This window comes from Rhinatrema bivittatum, chromosome 6 (genome assembly GCF_901001135.1).
Source record: "Rhinatrema bivittatum chromosome 6, aRhiBiv1.1, whole genome shotgun sequence".
NCBI classification, from domain to species: domain Eukaryota; kingdom Metazoa; phylum Chordata; class Amphibia; order Gymnophiona; family Rhinatrematidae; genus Rhinatrema; species Rhinatrema bivittatum.
The window spans coordinates 256,635,239-256,652,418 of NC_042620.1; the positions used below are offsets into that span (position 1 = coordinate 256,635,239).

The 17,180-nt window shown below is 43.0% G+C and overlaps 1 protein-coding gene across 9 annotated transcripts in view; it reads left to right on the forward strand.

Moving 5' to 3' along the window:
* Positions 1–17,180, forward strand: part of BCKDK (branched chain keto acid dehydrogenase kinase) — a 133,398-nt gene that overhangs the window by 12,561 nt on the left and 103,657 nt on the right. For 2 of the 9 annotated variants that reach the window (XM_029606886.1, XM_029606890.1), the window contains exon 1: positions 6,971–7,115. The exons of 4 other annotated variants lie outside the window; for them this stretch is intronic. The gene's annotated coding sequence lies outside the window, so the exon portion shown is untranslated. Of the gene's footprint in view, positions 1–5,699; positions 5,758–6,970; positions 7,116–14,616; positions 14,724–17,180 lie in introns of those variants that run through there. 3 more of the 9 variants (XM_029606891.1, XM_029606888.1, XM_029606887.1) reach the window with 3 other exon arrangements.

Genomic DNA, 17,180 nt, shown 5'->3' on the forward strand with positions numbered 1-17,180 from the left:
TCGTAGTCCTTCTCTTCCCCTGCGCCCTCTGCTGTCTGGCTCTGGTATTCTTGTTGCTCTTATAGTAGCTTGTCAGCTCCTGCCTGCGGCTGGGCTGCGCTACATCACACCTTGGACCGGTGCTTTTTAATATATTTATATTTATAAATGATCTGGAAAGGAATATGACGAGTTATCAAATTTGCAGATGATACAGAATTATTCAGAATAGTTAAATCACAAGTGGACTGATAAATTGCAGGAGGATCTTGCGAGACTGGAAGATTGGGCATCCAAATTTCAAATGAAATTTATTGTGGACAAATGCAAGGTGTTGCATATAGGGAAAAATAACCCATGCAGTAGTTACACGATGTTAGGTTCCATATTAGGAGTTACAACCCAGGAAAAAGATCTAGGCATCATAGTGGATAATACATTGAAATCGTCTCTCGGTGTGCTGCAGCAGTCAAAAACGCAAACAGAATGGTGGGAATTATTAGAAAGGGATTGGTGAATAAAACAGAAAATGTCATAATGCCTCTGTATCTTTCCATGGTGAGACTGCACCTTGAGTACTGTGTACAATTCTGTCACCGCATCTCAAAAAAGATATAATTGCACTTGAGAAGGTACAGAGAAGGGCAACCAAAATGATAAAGGGGATGGAACAGCTCCCCTATGAGAAAAGACTAAAGAGGTTAGGGCTGTTCAGCTTGGAGAAGAGATGGCTGAGGGGGGATATGATAGAGGTCTTTAAAATCCTGAGAGGTCTAGAACAGGTAAATGTGAATAGGTTATTTACTCCTTCGGATAATAGAAGGACTTGGGGGACTCCATGAAGTTAGCAAGTAGTACCTTTAAAACTAATTGGAGAAAATTCTTTTTCACTCAATGCACAATTAGGCTTTGTAATTTGTTGCCAGATGATATGGTTAGGGCAGTTAGAGTAGCTGGATTTAAAAAAGATTTGGATAAGTTCTTGGAGGAGAAGTCCATTAACGGCTATTAATCAAGTTGTCTTAGGGAATGGCCTCTGCTATTACTGGCATCAGTAGCAGGGGATCATCTTAGTGTTTGGGTACTTGCCAGGTACTTGTAGCCTGGTTTGTTCACTGTTGGAAACAGGATGCTGGGCTTGATGGACCCTTGGTCTGACCCAGTATGGCAATTTCTTATGTTCTTATCCCACTAGTTCTGAATTCCTGTCTGGACACTTAAGAACTGAGAAATTACTACTTACCTGATAATTTCCTTTTTTTTAGGACAGACAGATGAATTCAGCTTCCTGCGTTTGGCAGCCAAATGATTGTGCTATGGTCCTTATTTATGGCTGCATGTTCCAGGGGTTACTGGTGTTAGTCAGGTCCCTAGACTAATGTTGAGGCATTCTTTGTCTGAGCTCAGTGTTTCCTGTTGGCTGAGTACTGGAATGGTTAATCAAGTTTTTTGCTAGTCTGTCCACAGTTGAGTTTTGAAGAGAATACTGGCAGGCTGATGTCACTGCAGGAGATTATGTACTGTGATGTCAGCTTTGCTCTGTCTCCATCTGCTGGTAGAGGTGCATAACCCCCTCTGGTTATGAATTCATCTGTCTGTCCTAAAGAAAAGGAAATTATCAGGTAAGTAGTAATTCCTCATTGCGAGACATTTGCCTGAATCTTTAATTTAGCATTTTGAGAAAAAGTGTCCCAGTACTTTTTGCAAAGGTTTTTGCTTGCAGTTATCTTAGTGGATTATTTCTTCTTCTTAAAAGTTGCAAAAATTTGAAGCTTTTGCCTAAAAATCTGTTATTTCAGAATTGTGTACACATTTTTTTTTGTTTTTTTGCTTGATCCTCAAATCTGCCCCTTACAGTTTTACATAAAAATATGGAGAAGGCAATAACAGAAGACGTTTCTGTACATAAAATGCTTTTTTACCTACAGAAGAAAAAGACTGATTGCCTACTATTGTCTATGTGGGTAAAAGTACACACGTATGTCAACGATGCGAACACTGTTACATGCACATTTTTTGTGTGTGTTCCTGGGACAGGGTAGGCAACTACATGTGTATCCACACAAAAAGCAGGCAGAAATTTATTCAGGCGGACAACATTCAAAGCAAAACTACCTGTGCGGTTTTGCTTTGATTATTATGGCAAACCCCACATACTTACCACATACTACCTTGAGTAATGCAGTTTCTAAACATAATTTATAAAAGCTCTTCTGTACAGTGATTTAAAAATGTAAAATACCTACCGTATGCAACTGCAACTCCCAGTCCAGATCTGCCCAGCCTCCTAATTATTTATTTTTAACACTCTGTTTCTGCGCAAAGAGAATGAATCCAACGTTCAGGATGTGATCATTCTGCAGACAACTTGCTGCGGCATCATTACACAATGACTGGCCAACTGTCTGAGAACATAACCGTAATCAAGAATGCATCCTGATCTTTGCATTCCATTGCAATTGTGCAGTACCTGTGTATTTAAAAAAAAAAAAGTTTCTCCAAATAAACTGAGCCAACAAGTAGCAAGTCACAAGGCAGTTCATCAAAGGTAATGTGAAAGTCTCTTTTAGTTAAAGATCTGCTAGCTTTTCATACTTTTTGTCCCGTTCAGGCCTTAAATCTGGCCCTTTAAGGGCTGTAGAAGATAAAATCACATAATGATATCTAAAAACTTGGTGAAGGTCAAACTGTGAGCTGACAGGTGAAGGATATACACTGGGGGGAGGGGCTCCATTTTCAGAGCGTAATGCCTTGCCCACTATCCTACCCTGCCAATTCAGACTCCACAGGAGTCATCTTCGGATAGCGATGCAGCTGGCAAGCCCATGATAGCGATTTCCAGGTAGCCCATTCTGTTGAAATTCAAAGCCAAGTTATCCAAATAATTCCAGCAAGAAGAAGCTGACCTGTCTGATTAGCTTTGCTTTGAGAGCAGGAGTTATAAGGGACTCCGTGCGGGATTGGTTCTTTTCTGTCTGTTCCCATGTTGCCCATTCGTCTTGTGCTGCTGCCACTTTGATTTTCTGCCCAAGTGAAGACCCTCTGTAAAATTTTTTTTTTTTTTTTAACGAGACCTATAATGTAACTCAGTATATGGATGTCTGTTTAGGATATTTTATCATTCTACAGAAAGTGGTTGAGGGTTTGTGTAAGTCCCTGATGAAACCTCGGTCCTGGAGACTGCATCTTCAAAAGGATATGAACCAGTTGGAGTCAGTAACTTAGGGTGCTGCTGCTGCTGCTGCTTGGTGACTGTAATGTCCCTCACTGCTCCCAGGAGCTTGGCCATCAGATAGAAGGAGGGGAAGCGTCATGTGATGCATGCTATTTTTAATTTGCCATGTGGTTAAATTGTACAGTACTTCTTGAGAGCCAAATGAATGAATGAATGAATTACTGACCCTGAAGGGAGGCAAAAGGTCATAGTAAAGCCTTAGCTGAGTTTCAGCCAAATCAAGAGCCAAGAGTACGGTATTGCCACTACATTGTCCTTGGCAGAGGTATTAAGTACTCGGGTGAATTTTGGAAGCAGATAAGTAGATCTTCCCTCAGTACGTTGAAGACTTCCCCTCACGGTTTCCACATTCAGCACGGAGGGGCATGGCCAAACCTTTCTCTCACGCTGCACTTATTCCCTTGCTGTTTGCTTTGAAAGGTTACTGAGTTCTGGATATTGATTTAAACTTTGCTTTATCATGCCGGAAATTAATGCTACAGTGTGACCAGCAACTGCCTTTTCTGGGAACAAAGAGAGGGTGAGGGAAGTGAGCCAGTCAGTGAAGGTTATTCACAATTATATACTGTTTGCAATATTTGTGTACTGGGATCACATGTTCATAAAACCCAGAAAATGTGTAGTACAGTGATAGTCTTTGCCAACAAGTTTTAGTAGTACTAAATTCTTTTATCACCTGATTGTTTTTCCTATCTTTAGCAAATCAGTCAATGGCTTAGAAGCCACAGAGCCCCAGGGCATCTGTAGAATCCTAGTCTCTGGTGTTCCCTGAAGAGCAGGATGAATCAAGTGGGTGACATCTTCTTGGGCTGATGTAGAATCTTTTTGCAAAGCTCTGGAAAAATATAGAAGGCTTTTTTTCAGGAGCCCCTTTCAGTCTATTTTTGTTTAAAGTGGCTCTGGATGTGTTGCTGTCCCATATTTTAAAAACAATGCTTTCTTCTTTGCATTTTGGGCCTCCTCGGCCATTCCAAAAACGTCTAGTACCTTAGTCATGTTTTCATTTGTTTTTCATTGCTGGTTGCTTGGCCCCGAGGGGTATATATTTTCTCCAGAAGTTGGTAATTCCCGTTAATTGACCTAAGTCATCCTCTTTTCTGCAAAGATTTTATCAGATTTTAATTTTGCTTTGGCTATTTTTCTCGCAGTGACCAGAAACAAAACTAGCAGCTTCAAGCACTCTTCACTACAGTTCTCTCTCTCAGATCATCACAAAGTATTTATGTGATATCTGTGACCAGGACATGATGTCCTTGCATGTGGCTTCTGCTAAAAAATGTCGCTCAGTGCCATCAGGTTCCAGCAATCAAGGCTTCAGGAAATCATTACTGCAAAAGAAAAATCCAGCCCATTGACTTTGGCACTGAAGGCTTTGACATCTGTGATGATTCACTAATAAGTTTCTTAGTCTCTGTGCAGAGCTTGGTACTTCAGAACTGAAAGGTAAGATCTGGTTAGGATCTAAATAGGCTAAAAGGAACAGGAAACCTCATTTCCCTGCTGCCTTTGCTCACTAGCCTTAGAAGAGTCTCAGCTGAGAGGAGTAGGCTTGGGGTACAGTCACTAACCCCACATACAGGCCGATGCACTATGGACGAGCTAAAAATGTGCATCCAAAATGGGTGCGCTTTTTTTTTAATGTGCACACAATTGCCTCTCTCCTGGGCAACCAATGCAATGAGCAAATGATCTGCCGCGCTAAAAAGGATGTGCTAATGATAAATTGTGCATCCATAGCATCCGGCGCTCAGGAAACGTGGCTGTGTGTGGGTTAGGAAAATGGGTGCTCAATTTACGAGTGCCGTTTTATCTCGCAGCAGCTAACTTACCGGCACAATACGCACATACAATATTTATGGCCCAGAGCGTGTATATTGTGGGTGTATATTGTCCAACCCAATTTTTTTTTTTTTTTAAATGTCAAGACATTTTTTTTGCATGGTGCTGCTTTCTGTGGTTCTTCCTACTTAGTATCGCGAAGTAGGAGGAACCACAGAAAAGCAGTTTGTTTGTTTTTAAGTTGAGCCCTTGACACACGGGAAAACTTTTCACCTGCTCCAGTGCAAGCATGAAAATTTTATGGGTTAAAAAGTGCACCTTGGGCGCATGGGGATTTTTTTGCATCACAAGGTAATAGCTAATAGCTTCATCTACCTGGAATTTACATATGATGAGCGCTATTGGCTACGTGCTCGTTTTGTACGCGCTAATCCACTTACTGCATCGGGAGTTATGGACGCGTGTCCAAAACGTGCGTCCAAATGTTCCTTAACCTGCGTGTTGGGCTGGGCGCACCTTATGGCATCAGCCCCATAGATTGGCTATTAACTGTGTAAAGGTGAAGGCTTTTGGCACACAAGGGGGATGCGGAGGAGGAGGAGGAAACAGGCCTTGCACAATCAACCTTGTGAAAGAAAGCAGCTTTCTCACCATGGAAGAAAACTCAGATGGTGAGGACTCCAAGGCAGGACCTGTGCTGAGCACTGCCCAGGTTGTGCTGCTGCACAAGGGGACTCAGGTATTTAAAAGAAGTAAAAAAGAAGGTATGTGAATGCTGCAGCATGCTATGCATTTTTATAAGCAGAGACTTTATGATGTGCCCAGAAGTAAGTTTTTCCTCACTTCATAAGCTGCAGTTATGAAGTGCACAGAAGTATTTTTTTTGGTTTAAATTAAAAAGCTGCATTTGTGATATGCTCAGAAGTAAAAGACCTTCTTTAATTAGTAAGCTGTATGTGTGAGCTGCACATGGGTAAATAAATGCCTTCCTCCTAATTAGCAAGAAATAACATTAAGCCTCAGAGGACAGGCTCTTCCTAAATAACAGCTATGTCTGGAAGCCATATAGGGGGTAAGCTGGCCCCTATTAGTAAACCAAAGTGTTAAAGTTTACTGGCTGTACTCGCATCTATTAACCAAGTATTTGGAGCTGTAAGCCAGCATGAGCCAGGTAGAATGGACACTCCTAGTTAATGGTAATAGTTGCCTCAGTGTAACATTTGTCAGAGAGGAGCAAAAAACAATGCAGTACTAGATAAAACTTCCCTGTACTGCCTAGATTGGAGAAAGCAACTAGGAGCAGGACTCTGTTTGAGAACCTGATCAACCCATACTCTTTTGGATAATAGAAAGACTAGGGGGGCACTCCATGAAGTTAGCATGTGGCGCGTTTAAAACTAATCGGAGAAAGTTCTTTTTCACTCAACGCACAATTAAACTCTGGAATTTGTTGCCAGAGGATGTGATTAGTACAGTTAGTATAGCTGTGTTTAAAAAAGGATTGGATAAGTTCTTGGAGTAGAAGTCCATTACCTGCTATTAATTAAGTTGACTTAGAAAATAGCCACTGCTATTACTAGCAACAGTAACATGGGATAGACTTAGTTTTTAGGTACTTGCCAGGTTCTTATGGCCTGGATTGGCCACTGTTGGAAACAGGATGCTGGGCTTGATGGACCCTTGGTCTGACCCAGTATGGTATGTTCTTATAGCCTGTTTGGCAGAATTGATTGCTGTTTTGTTTGAACTTAACAATTTTGACTGTAATTATTTGTGGAAGAATTGCATTTCTGATTGGACAATAAAGCTGAGATGGCACCAGTAAAGATTAACAATAAAAGCAATTAAAGGAATGCCTCTGCTGCATGGACTTTGTTCAAGTTTTGAAATTGAGACACCTCCCCTTCTTACCAGCTTTTATGCAAATCCCAGTGAGAGGGATACTTCAGTCTTGAGAGCCTCAGTATCTTATTGGGAAAGTAAAATAAAGAAGTGTTAGCGAACACAGTTGAAGAAGGGTTCAGAAGTGACATCACCAAGGCCCTGGTTGAAGAAGGGGGACCTGCCCTAGCCCATTGCAAGTGGGGGGCCTAGAAACATTGAATTGGAGTCTGAGATCAAGGTAAGATGGGACCCACATAAGCAACTGCTGCAATGCCTAGATTTGCTTGATTTGTATTGTCTCCAGGTTTAGCCTGCACCCAAGACAGTTGTAATTTCAATCCAGGGTGATGGCGGAGGCCATCCCATTCCAGCTTTTGACTGAAGAAGATGCCAGGCACAAAATGCTTCAGGTTCTTCAGTTAATGGAGCCTCCTAAAGAGATCATGGTGGTGCCAGTGCACGAGATCCTTGAGGATTTGGGAACATCCCTTCACAGTGCCTCCTGTGAACAAGAAGGCGGATGGGGTTTACCTCATTCAGAAGGCTGCCAGATTCAGTAAGTGTCATCTGTCCCACTAGTCATTGGTGGTTGAATCTGCCCTCAAGAGAGGCAAGTGCTCTCAGACTCACTCCTTGGCGTATCTAGGGAAGGACCACAGACATTGGACGCTCTTGGGAGGAAGGTGTTCCAGGGTGCCATGCTTATTGTACGCATTGCTGACTGCCAGCTCTACATGAGCCAATAATCACGGGACATCTGGAAGCAAGTGCAGGAGGTGGCTGAGCAGATGCCTCAACAGCAGCAAGACACCCTCATATCACTGGTACATAAGGGTTTGGAGTGCAGAAAACATGTGGTCCACGTGACCTATGATGTTTTTGAGATGGCATCGAGGATCTCTACAGCGGGAATTGGTGCCCAAAGACTGGCATGGCCTCAGGCCTCTGATCGCCGACCGGAGGTTCAGGAACGACTCACTGACATGCCGTACACTGGAGCGAATCTTTTCATGGAAAGGGTGAAGGATGCTGGGGCCCAACTCCAGCTCCATCATGAAACCCTCCAACAAATCTCCACCAGCACTCCGGACCCGTCCTCTTCATCCAGGATGTCATCGAGTCCAGGGCCAAGGAAGTCTTTCTTTTGCCATAGGAAGTACTGTCCTCTGCCTCATCGATCCTGTCAACACAATCAGAGCTCCCTTTAGCCTTCCCAGGTAGCAGAGAGCTACTAAGCACAAGCCAGCAACTCTGGGGATGGGGTTTTGACTGGGCCGAAGGGAGCATAAGCCAGTTACCCATACCTGGGATGATGGACCCTCCAGTCTCTGGCAAGCTATGGTTCTTTGCAAACCAGTGGCCCAGTGTAATCTTGGACCAGTGGGTTTTGTCCATAGTCCGCCAGGGGTACCAATTAAATCTCTTGGGTGTCCTGCTAAATTGCCCTCTGTGCCCATATTGGGGGCCGGTAGCACATCAGGAGGTGCTACGAGTGGAGCTCTCCTCCCTCTTAATGGCCAGAGCGGTCAAGCCCATACCACCAGGGCAAAGAGGCTGGGATTCTACTCCAGGTACTTCCTGATTCCAAAGAAAATAGGATGACTCCATCCCATTTTAGATCTGAGGGCCTTGAACAGGTTTCTTAAAAAAAAAAACCCCAAAAGGCTTCTCTGGGCACCTTGATTTCCCACCCCCCCCCCCTTTTTTTTTTTTTTTGCAAAATCAGGACTGGTTTTGCTCCCTCAACCTAAAGGACGCATACACCCATATCAAGATCTTCTGAGGTCACAGGAAGTATCTCTGATTTGTGGTGGGAAATCAGCATTTTCAGTACCGAGTGTTGCCGTTCAGGCTTTTGCCACTCCATGGACACCTCTGCAGTCTGGGAGTGCATGTTTTCCCATCTCTGGATGATTGGCTGGTCAAGAGCACATCTCGGACAGGGGCCACCCAGTCCATGCACTTGACTATTTGGGTGTTGGAGTCACCGGGGTTTGTTCTGAACTACTCAAAGTCCCATCTCAGTATGTCACCTCAATTGTACTTCATCAGAGGCAAGCTAGACACAGCTCAAGCCAGGGCGTTTCTGCTATGCCAAAGGGCCGTCACTTTAGCGACCATTGCGACAGAAGTGCAACAGAGCCAGCAGGTATCAGCCTGGCACATGCTGAGGCTGTTGGGCCACATGGCCGTGATCATCCATTTCACTCCCTTGGCATGCTTACACATGTGCAGAGCCCAGTGAACCCTGAGGTCGCAGTGGCTCGAGGACACTCTGAGCCTTCAGGATTGCAACCGAGTCACCCCGTTTCTCAGGGACTCTTTTTTTTCCTGGTGGCGGGTACTTTCCAATCTGGAATGGGGGATTTCCTTTTGGAGGCTTCCTACTCAAATTGTGCTAATCACAGATGCATCTACCCTGGGGTGGGGCTTGACACCCAGGGATTGTGGTCCGCTCAGGAATGTTCTTGTCAAATCAACTTCTTGGAGCTTTGGGCAATCAGGTATGTGCTATAGGCATCAGAGATCAGCTCTCCAACAAAGTTGTCCTGATCCAGACCGACAACCAAGTAGCCATGTGGTATGTCAACAAGCAGGGAGGCACAGAATCAATCGTACCTCTTTTGTCAGGAAGTGATCCAGATCTGGTCTTGTGCCCTATCCCATGGAATGGTACTCAGGGCCATGTACCTGGCCGGGATGGAGAACGTGGTAGTGGACAGGCTGAGTTGAGCATTCACATCCCACGAGTATTCCCTGGACCAGGGAGTAGCGAATCAGATATTCCACCTCTGGGGGAGCCCAGAAATAGATCTGCTTGCATCCCCTTGCAACAGGAAGGTACCTCGGTTCTGCTCCCTATACAAGACAAACAGCAAACCATCTTTGGATGTCCTTGTCCATCATTGGGGCAAGGGGACTACTGTACGTGTATCCTCCTATTCTCCTAGTGGCGAAGACACTTTTGAAGTTTTGCGAGGTCAGAGGGACTATGATCCTCATAGCCTCTAATTGGCCAGAGTTGTCCATCCTGAAACCGATCAATCTGGGGAATTCCCTAGATCTCATCATGCAAGATCAGGGCAGGCTGAGGCATACCAATCTCCAGACCCTGTCACTCACAGCCTGGATGTTGAGCTGCTTGATCTTTCAGAGGATGTGTCTCTGGTCTTGATGGCTTCTAGAAAGCCTTCCACTGGAAAGTCCTATGGAATGAAGTGGAGGAGGTTTTCCCTGTGGTGAGAGCAGAAGGCCCTAGATCCGTTCCCCTGCCCCACACAAAAACTGCTTGCTATTTTCTACACCTATCGGAGGCTGGCTTAAAAACCATCTTAGAGTCATCTTAATGCGATTGGCACATACCATTACAGTGTAGATGGTACGCCCATTTCTGAACAGACTATAGTTGGTGCATTTCATGCAGGGACTGATTTAATTGACAGGCCTGCTGCTCTGTCTTGGGACCTCAATGTGGTGTTAGCTCAGGCAGTGGTGACTTTTCTACAGCATACCTGATCAGGTCTGAAGGCACACTGGTTGGGAAACGCTGCTCTAAAGCCTTTCAGAGATAGGTCACCAACACATTTGTCCTGGTCCAGACAATCAGAGGATGCGCATATAAAAGACTTGACACCCAATGCAGGGAAGAGACATCCAAGGCCAAGTTGCCCTCTGATTCTCTCCTGGAATACAAACATGGGACCTTTCTGTGAAGAGTGGTCACAAACATATCTATCATTAGTGTTCCCCATGCAAGAAAACTCTTTTCACATTGTGATCCAGGGTCCACTCATGAGGGTCAAAGACCCAACTGAGCTTATCCATCAGGATGTTGTCTTTCTCTATCTATCAGGTAAATAGCCCTTAAAGGTCATCCTGCGAGAGATGTCCCAGTTCCCCCCTCTGACAGCTTCTCAATACAGAAGAAGTGAATCTGTTTTTCCTTGTTTATTCTGACCAAACATAATACTCCTGGTTGTGAAGACCTTAACAGAACTCAGAAGGGACTGAGGAACTATGATTCATATAGCTTCTTTTTGGCCAAGACAGGTTTTGGTTATTGCTTCTTTGGGAATTTTCAGGAAAAAAATCTGTTTAGGGATTTCCCCACCTCTGATCTTGCAAAACTGGGGAACATTTCTCCATCCCAACTTCCAGTCTGGCCCTCAGAGCCTGGATGTTGAGAGCGAGATGATTCACTCTTTAGGTTTCTGTGATGTGGTGTCTCGAGTCCTCCTGCCTGTTAAGAAAGAGTCTACAAGAAAATCTTATGGGATGAGATTTTCTTTCTGATGTGAGGGCAGAACTCTAGATCCTTTCTCATGTCCCACAAAAAAAACCCAACTGCTTTGAAACCTCCTACATTGTTCAGTCTGGTCTCAAAACCAACTCTGTTAGGTTCACTTCTATATTGCTTACTTATCCTGCTGTTCACAGAGAACACCTTTTACAAGTCAGTTATTTTGTGGGGTTTTCAGTAATTTGCTAAAGATCAAGCAGTGAATATTGGTTGCAGCATGGGATGGGATAGGATATCAAGATCTCCAAGCTTCACAGACTTGTCTAGCCTGGTTACTATACTGCATATTTTCGTTTTGGCCCAGTAATTTTATGAGAGTCTTCTGCTGGCAGGTCTGCATATATACAACCTGAGAAGGATGACACACGAAGCAATCATTATCTGGCCATAATATGGGTGTGTGTAATCTGAGTGTAATCAGGAATGTATTACTCTGTATTTAGTGCAGGGTGATGCAGAATCCACTCACCCTGGCTTATGTTTGTTATTTTGTTCATGTTTCAATAACAGATTTAAACATAATTTGAGTGGCTTATATTCTATTTGTACTACTGAACTGAGTCACATGCCTCCTGGTATTTTAATTTCTGAGAAGGAAGGAACTTGGGGAGGTAAACTATTGTGACAAATATTTTTCATTTGGCCTGGAAGTAAAAGATGACATTACACATGATATGACGGGAGTTGGGTGGCACCTTATAGACCAACCAATTTATTGAAGCATGAGCTTTCGAGGACACAGTGTCCACTTCGTCAGATGCATGAAGTGATGAAGAGGAAATGAGTAATCCTCGTGTAGCTCTCTTCAGGTTTAGCATTCTTCTCATGGGATACACCGTCTACTCTTCACCTTTTGATTCATATGAAAAACTTTTCTCTACCACACAACTTGGGGAAAGATGCAGAAATATTCGTAGTCTTTTGGGAGCCATTGTCTTGATTGAAAAGAACTGCCAAATACACCTTGAAGTGTTGCCACTATAGATAAACAAAAAGGAAAAAACTCCAATTTTCACAAATGGTATAAAAGACCTTCATATAAATCAGAGTGGAGTGGGACATAAAAGCATTATAACTTGTGCTTAACAATCACTCGGCCACTGTAATACTCTAGTATTTTATATAATCATTAGTCTTCAACACACAATCCTTTTTGAGATAAATTTTTAAACTTTGAATTTTTTTAGCATTGCAATTAAAATAAGCAAGAGTCAGATAACTAATGAATGTGAGGAACTTATCTTATAAATTTTCACTGAAGAATCCACCACATTCAATTAAAAAAACAGCTGCTTTTCAATGCTTCATCAGGGGCTAAGTCCATTTATTATGCATGTGGTTCTAACATAAGAAAAAAGAAAGCCAGTTCCATGTGCCCTGGTGTCAAAATGCTTATAAAAATAGTAACATTTATCTGAAATGACTATCATCTTCCAGCTTAGCAAGTACCCCATCAAGAGTTACAGACACCATAGCATTTAAATAATGATGTCAATGTGCGGCATCTGTAACGCTGATGGCCGCTCTCCTAATGTCTTGGTTGGCAGTGCTTGGACCCATCATGCTCTCCTCATGAATCCAGCAACCAGCACACAAACTGTCCTACCACCTCCAACAATATTGGCATTCTGCAGCATAGTATCCTATGCTGGGCTAGGGGATGGACCGTGGAGAAGTGGGCACAGTAGTTCTTATCTTCTCTCCCTTCAAGCATTTTCTTGCTGTTCCGTTGGCAGGGTCTAAGAAACACCTCCATCCTTTCTACCTTTGCTATTAGATCAGGCCAGGGAAGGAAAAATATGGCAGGGTGGAAAAAGGAGCTTTCAAGCTTCCAGAATTTTCTGACATGATGTACTGAGCATGTGCAGGACATCCTGTGTCATGGTGATTTCACGGGAACCTCTTCAATTCGTATATAGCTTTAATTGGAGAACTAGCTCCTTGAGGAGATGGGAGGATTTTGTGAGGACAAATATCCTATCTCAAGAGAACACCTGCTCAGGCAAGGAAGTTTTCTTTCTCAAGGACAAGCAGGATGTGTAATCCTCACACTTTTTGAATCCCTTGTTACAGGTTGCTTTCAACAAAAGAGAAGATACACAACCAAATGTTGCCAGTGAGTACACAGTGGTTTTTGTAAGCAAAGGACCTAGATGGGATGGAGTAGGTTCCTTTTTTTTAAATTCTTTTTATTGACCTAGATGAAATACAGTTTTATCATATCTCTGACAAACATAGACCATCATTAATCAGAATAACATCATCAAAAGTAGCAGCATAATATGATATATTTGCAACATAAGCTTCAATAATTCAGCAGACATGGAGATGGAATTGGTTTCAGAACCTCAAAAAGACCTTGTAAGACAGACTGACCACCTCTTCTATCATATCAGAAATCCCTATCTGAACAATAAGGTGATGGAAATGTGTGAATGGAAATCCACATACAGACTTCCAAATATCTTCCATGGCAGCTAATCTCAGATAGGCTATCAATGCTACCATGGCTCTGACACTGAATCTTGAAGGCCTTCCAAAGTTAGCCCTGCCTAGGCATAACAGAAAGAGATGCATTCTGCTATCTTACTAGCCAGTGTGAACTTCTCCATGTTCAAAAGAAACAATAAACTGGGTGGACTTTCTAAGCGCTTCAGTATGCCCTGAATGGAATGCTAAGGTTCTTTTGCAATCCAAACTGTGCAAGGCTTATTTCCCTTTGTGGACATGTAGACTGGGGAAAAATGTTGGAAGGAAATATGTGCAGCCCTAATTTGCATACATATGCTGCAACCACGGCTAGATATTTTCAAAGGAGTTAAGTGCATAAATGTAATATACTACTATAGCAATTTTCAAAAATCATTTACCTGCTAAAAATGTACTTACACAGAAAAATCCTATGGACAATTTAATGGCATATATTGTAACAATTTTCAAAAGCCCACTTACACGGGTAAAGTGCATTTAAACATGTAAAACATTTTTAAGCATGTAAATTCTTTTGAACATCAGGCCCATAGTAAATAAATGTGTTGCGAGCACTAGTTAGAATGACAGTATGTAACATTGGAGGTGGTGTTTTCCTATTGCAAATTTGAGATACTTCCTGTGACTTGAATGTATCCCTATATGGGTGCAAACATCCTTTAAATTCATGGCTATTCTTCTTTTTCTAGAATGGGGTTTAAGGAGCCTAGGGTTGAGAGCGAGGTGCCTGTTGCTGATGGAAATGAGGGGGTGAAGAATAATGCCTCTTCATTTGAGTACCTACATGTTGATGTGGAGTTCAGCTCAGAAGTGGCTGCAGACAGGGTCTGAACTATACAACAGTAGTGTTGGGTTTTTTTGTTTTTTTTTCTGATTCACCATTTCTTTGACCATATCCCCAAATGAGGTTATCTCCTTTTCAGGGCATGTCATCAAGTCTTTCCTGCACATCTGACATAGGTCTAAGGCCCAAAGCCATGAGACTGTACAGGAACCAGTTCCTGTGGCAGAAGCTCTTGATGCTGTCCTAGAATCATCATAGGTCAACCTTACCAAGTATGTTCCATGCTCTTTACCTTTGTCCACTAGTGCTATAAGATTGTGCTTTTTTTCAAAGAGAGTTTTTTTTAGAGATCATTTGCCTTTTGCAGAATGTTATGCATATACTGGTGTAGGAAAAGCTGATTGGAAGCTATGTAGGAACTGAGCATAACATTCTGATTAACCTTTCTCTTAGCAAGCTCCAGGGAATGAGGATCTCTTTCTAGTTTGCTAAGAGATGACGCCTTGTCCTCTTGGGTCTCTTGAAAGCGGACTTGATTACAGACTGATGAGGCAACTGTCGCTTCTCAAATCTGGGAGCCTTCTGGACATGATACATCACATCTGTCTTCCTGCTGACAGATAATACTGAGATGGAGGTTTCCCACATTCTCATCTGTACCTCCTTAAGATATCCCAGACAGATATTGTCACAGTTTCCTTAAGGGATGGAGAAATTGGAGGACATCCAATCTTTTTGCCCTGAGCTCAGTCTCTGCCTCCTACTAAAATGTAATATCTTTGGACATTACCTCAATAAAATCGGTGAAGGAGAGGTTCTTTGGTGGAAACCTTTCATGTGGCGGAGAGGAGTTTGAGGGAAGACCTGTTAACTCTTCTTGATCAGAGTAGTCCTCAGATCCATAATCATAACCCAAGAATGCTCAGACTCCGTATTAGTCTCATGGACTTGTCAAGTTGCCTGCCCCTATCTAGCAACCCTATAGATGCCTTCAGCTGGCTTGGGGGCTGGTGTAGACTCCAGTGCAACAAGGAGTATTGGGGACTCTTCCCCCTGTCCCTTCCACAAATGCACTAGATGTTAACATTTGTTAGTTAGCACTAATACTAGTACACTTTTGGGCCAATGGTACCACTATGATACTGACAGGTGTAGTCAGAGTTTCCAGGATCAGTTGTACCTGTGCTTGCATCATTATCACTGTTAGCAAACTGGCAGTCTAGCATTTCCTGGATCCTTCTTCTCAAATATTTTCAATGCTAATGGAGCATTGGAAGCTGGAGAAGATGTGACATTCTCTTGAGAGGGTCACTTAAGGAGTATCGGTGGCAGTAACCTGGGCCCTCAGAAAATGTTGCAATCCTCCTAGGTTCCTAGGAGGGTGAAAAGATGCCTCTGAGAAGATGCTTGGAAGGACATATGGCAGTTGCCATTATCTCCCTACTCTCAGCATAGTGCATCAAAGGGGGCCGATGTTGATGCTTCTTAGCCTTTGCTCCACATTGATATCTCCCAATGTTGATACCAATGACGAAGAATCATTTGTTTTTGGGTGAGTTGAACTAGAGAATTCTCTGTCTCCAGACCTCTATCGGTGCTCAACTTCAAAGAGGAGTTATACATTTTTTATGTTGATGCACCACCAATATCTAGTGTAACTCCAGGGTCCATCAAGATTAATGCTGCCAATGCATGTGGATTGGACTTCTCCATATGCTCTTGCCTATTACGAACACCTCTTGGAGACATCTTCTGACAGGTGCTACAACTCGAGATATCATGCCTAGCAACTAGACACAGAATGCAACAGTGTGGGGATTGGTGAACAACATTACACGTCAGTACTGGGTGCACTTCTTGAAGCCACTGGTCACTTTCTCCTTCTGAGACCTTGCCAAAAATATGGATGAAATAAAATCAGATGACTCAATTTTCAGAAAAATAAGGCTGGACAATGTAGAAATGCAGCTGTGAGAAAAGTAAGGAAGCTTTTAAAGCTTTGTCAAAAACTCTAACTGAAAGAATAAAGAGGAAGAAAAATAATGAAACTGAGGTAGGCCATTAAAAAAAATCACTTATACCTGAGACACAACCTCAAAAGTCATCAAGAAAAAACGTGACTGTTGGGCTCTGCAGAAGTTGAAATGAGAGATGACCTATGTGACCACTGTGAAGCAGGACATCTCGCACATGCTCAGTAGAGCATGACAGAAATCTGGAAGCTTTAGAGTCTCTGCTCTGTCCGATGATGTCACTCACGTGTGAGGACCACATATATCCTGCTTGTTTTTGGAGAAAGTTTTGTGTTTGTCCATTAACTGTTTTATTTGTTGGCACTGCTACAGAAAGCTGGAGACCAGCTCAGGTTGGCCATAGCTGACTTCCAGGTTTCTCTTTCCTAGTGTGCTGTGCAGCTCCCCAAATTGGGGCAGGCTGAGCTGCTATTGGCCAGCTTGGGAGACTTATGTGCATTTTGGGGGAGAAGGCGTGCTATTCCAAGCACAGCTTTTTATGGTGTTTGTATGGCGTAGGCACTGCTGTGGTGTACTGAACTGGGGGGATAGAAGTATTTAGCTAATGGGCTTGCTGGGCAGATAGCCGGAGGAGTTGCACAGAGCTTTCAGGATTGGAAAGAGCATGGTGCACTGGGACTGGGTAGACACTGTAGTCATTTGAAAATTGTTGCTTTTATGTGCATGAGAATTCTTATTTGAGCCTATTTAACTAAC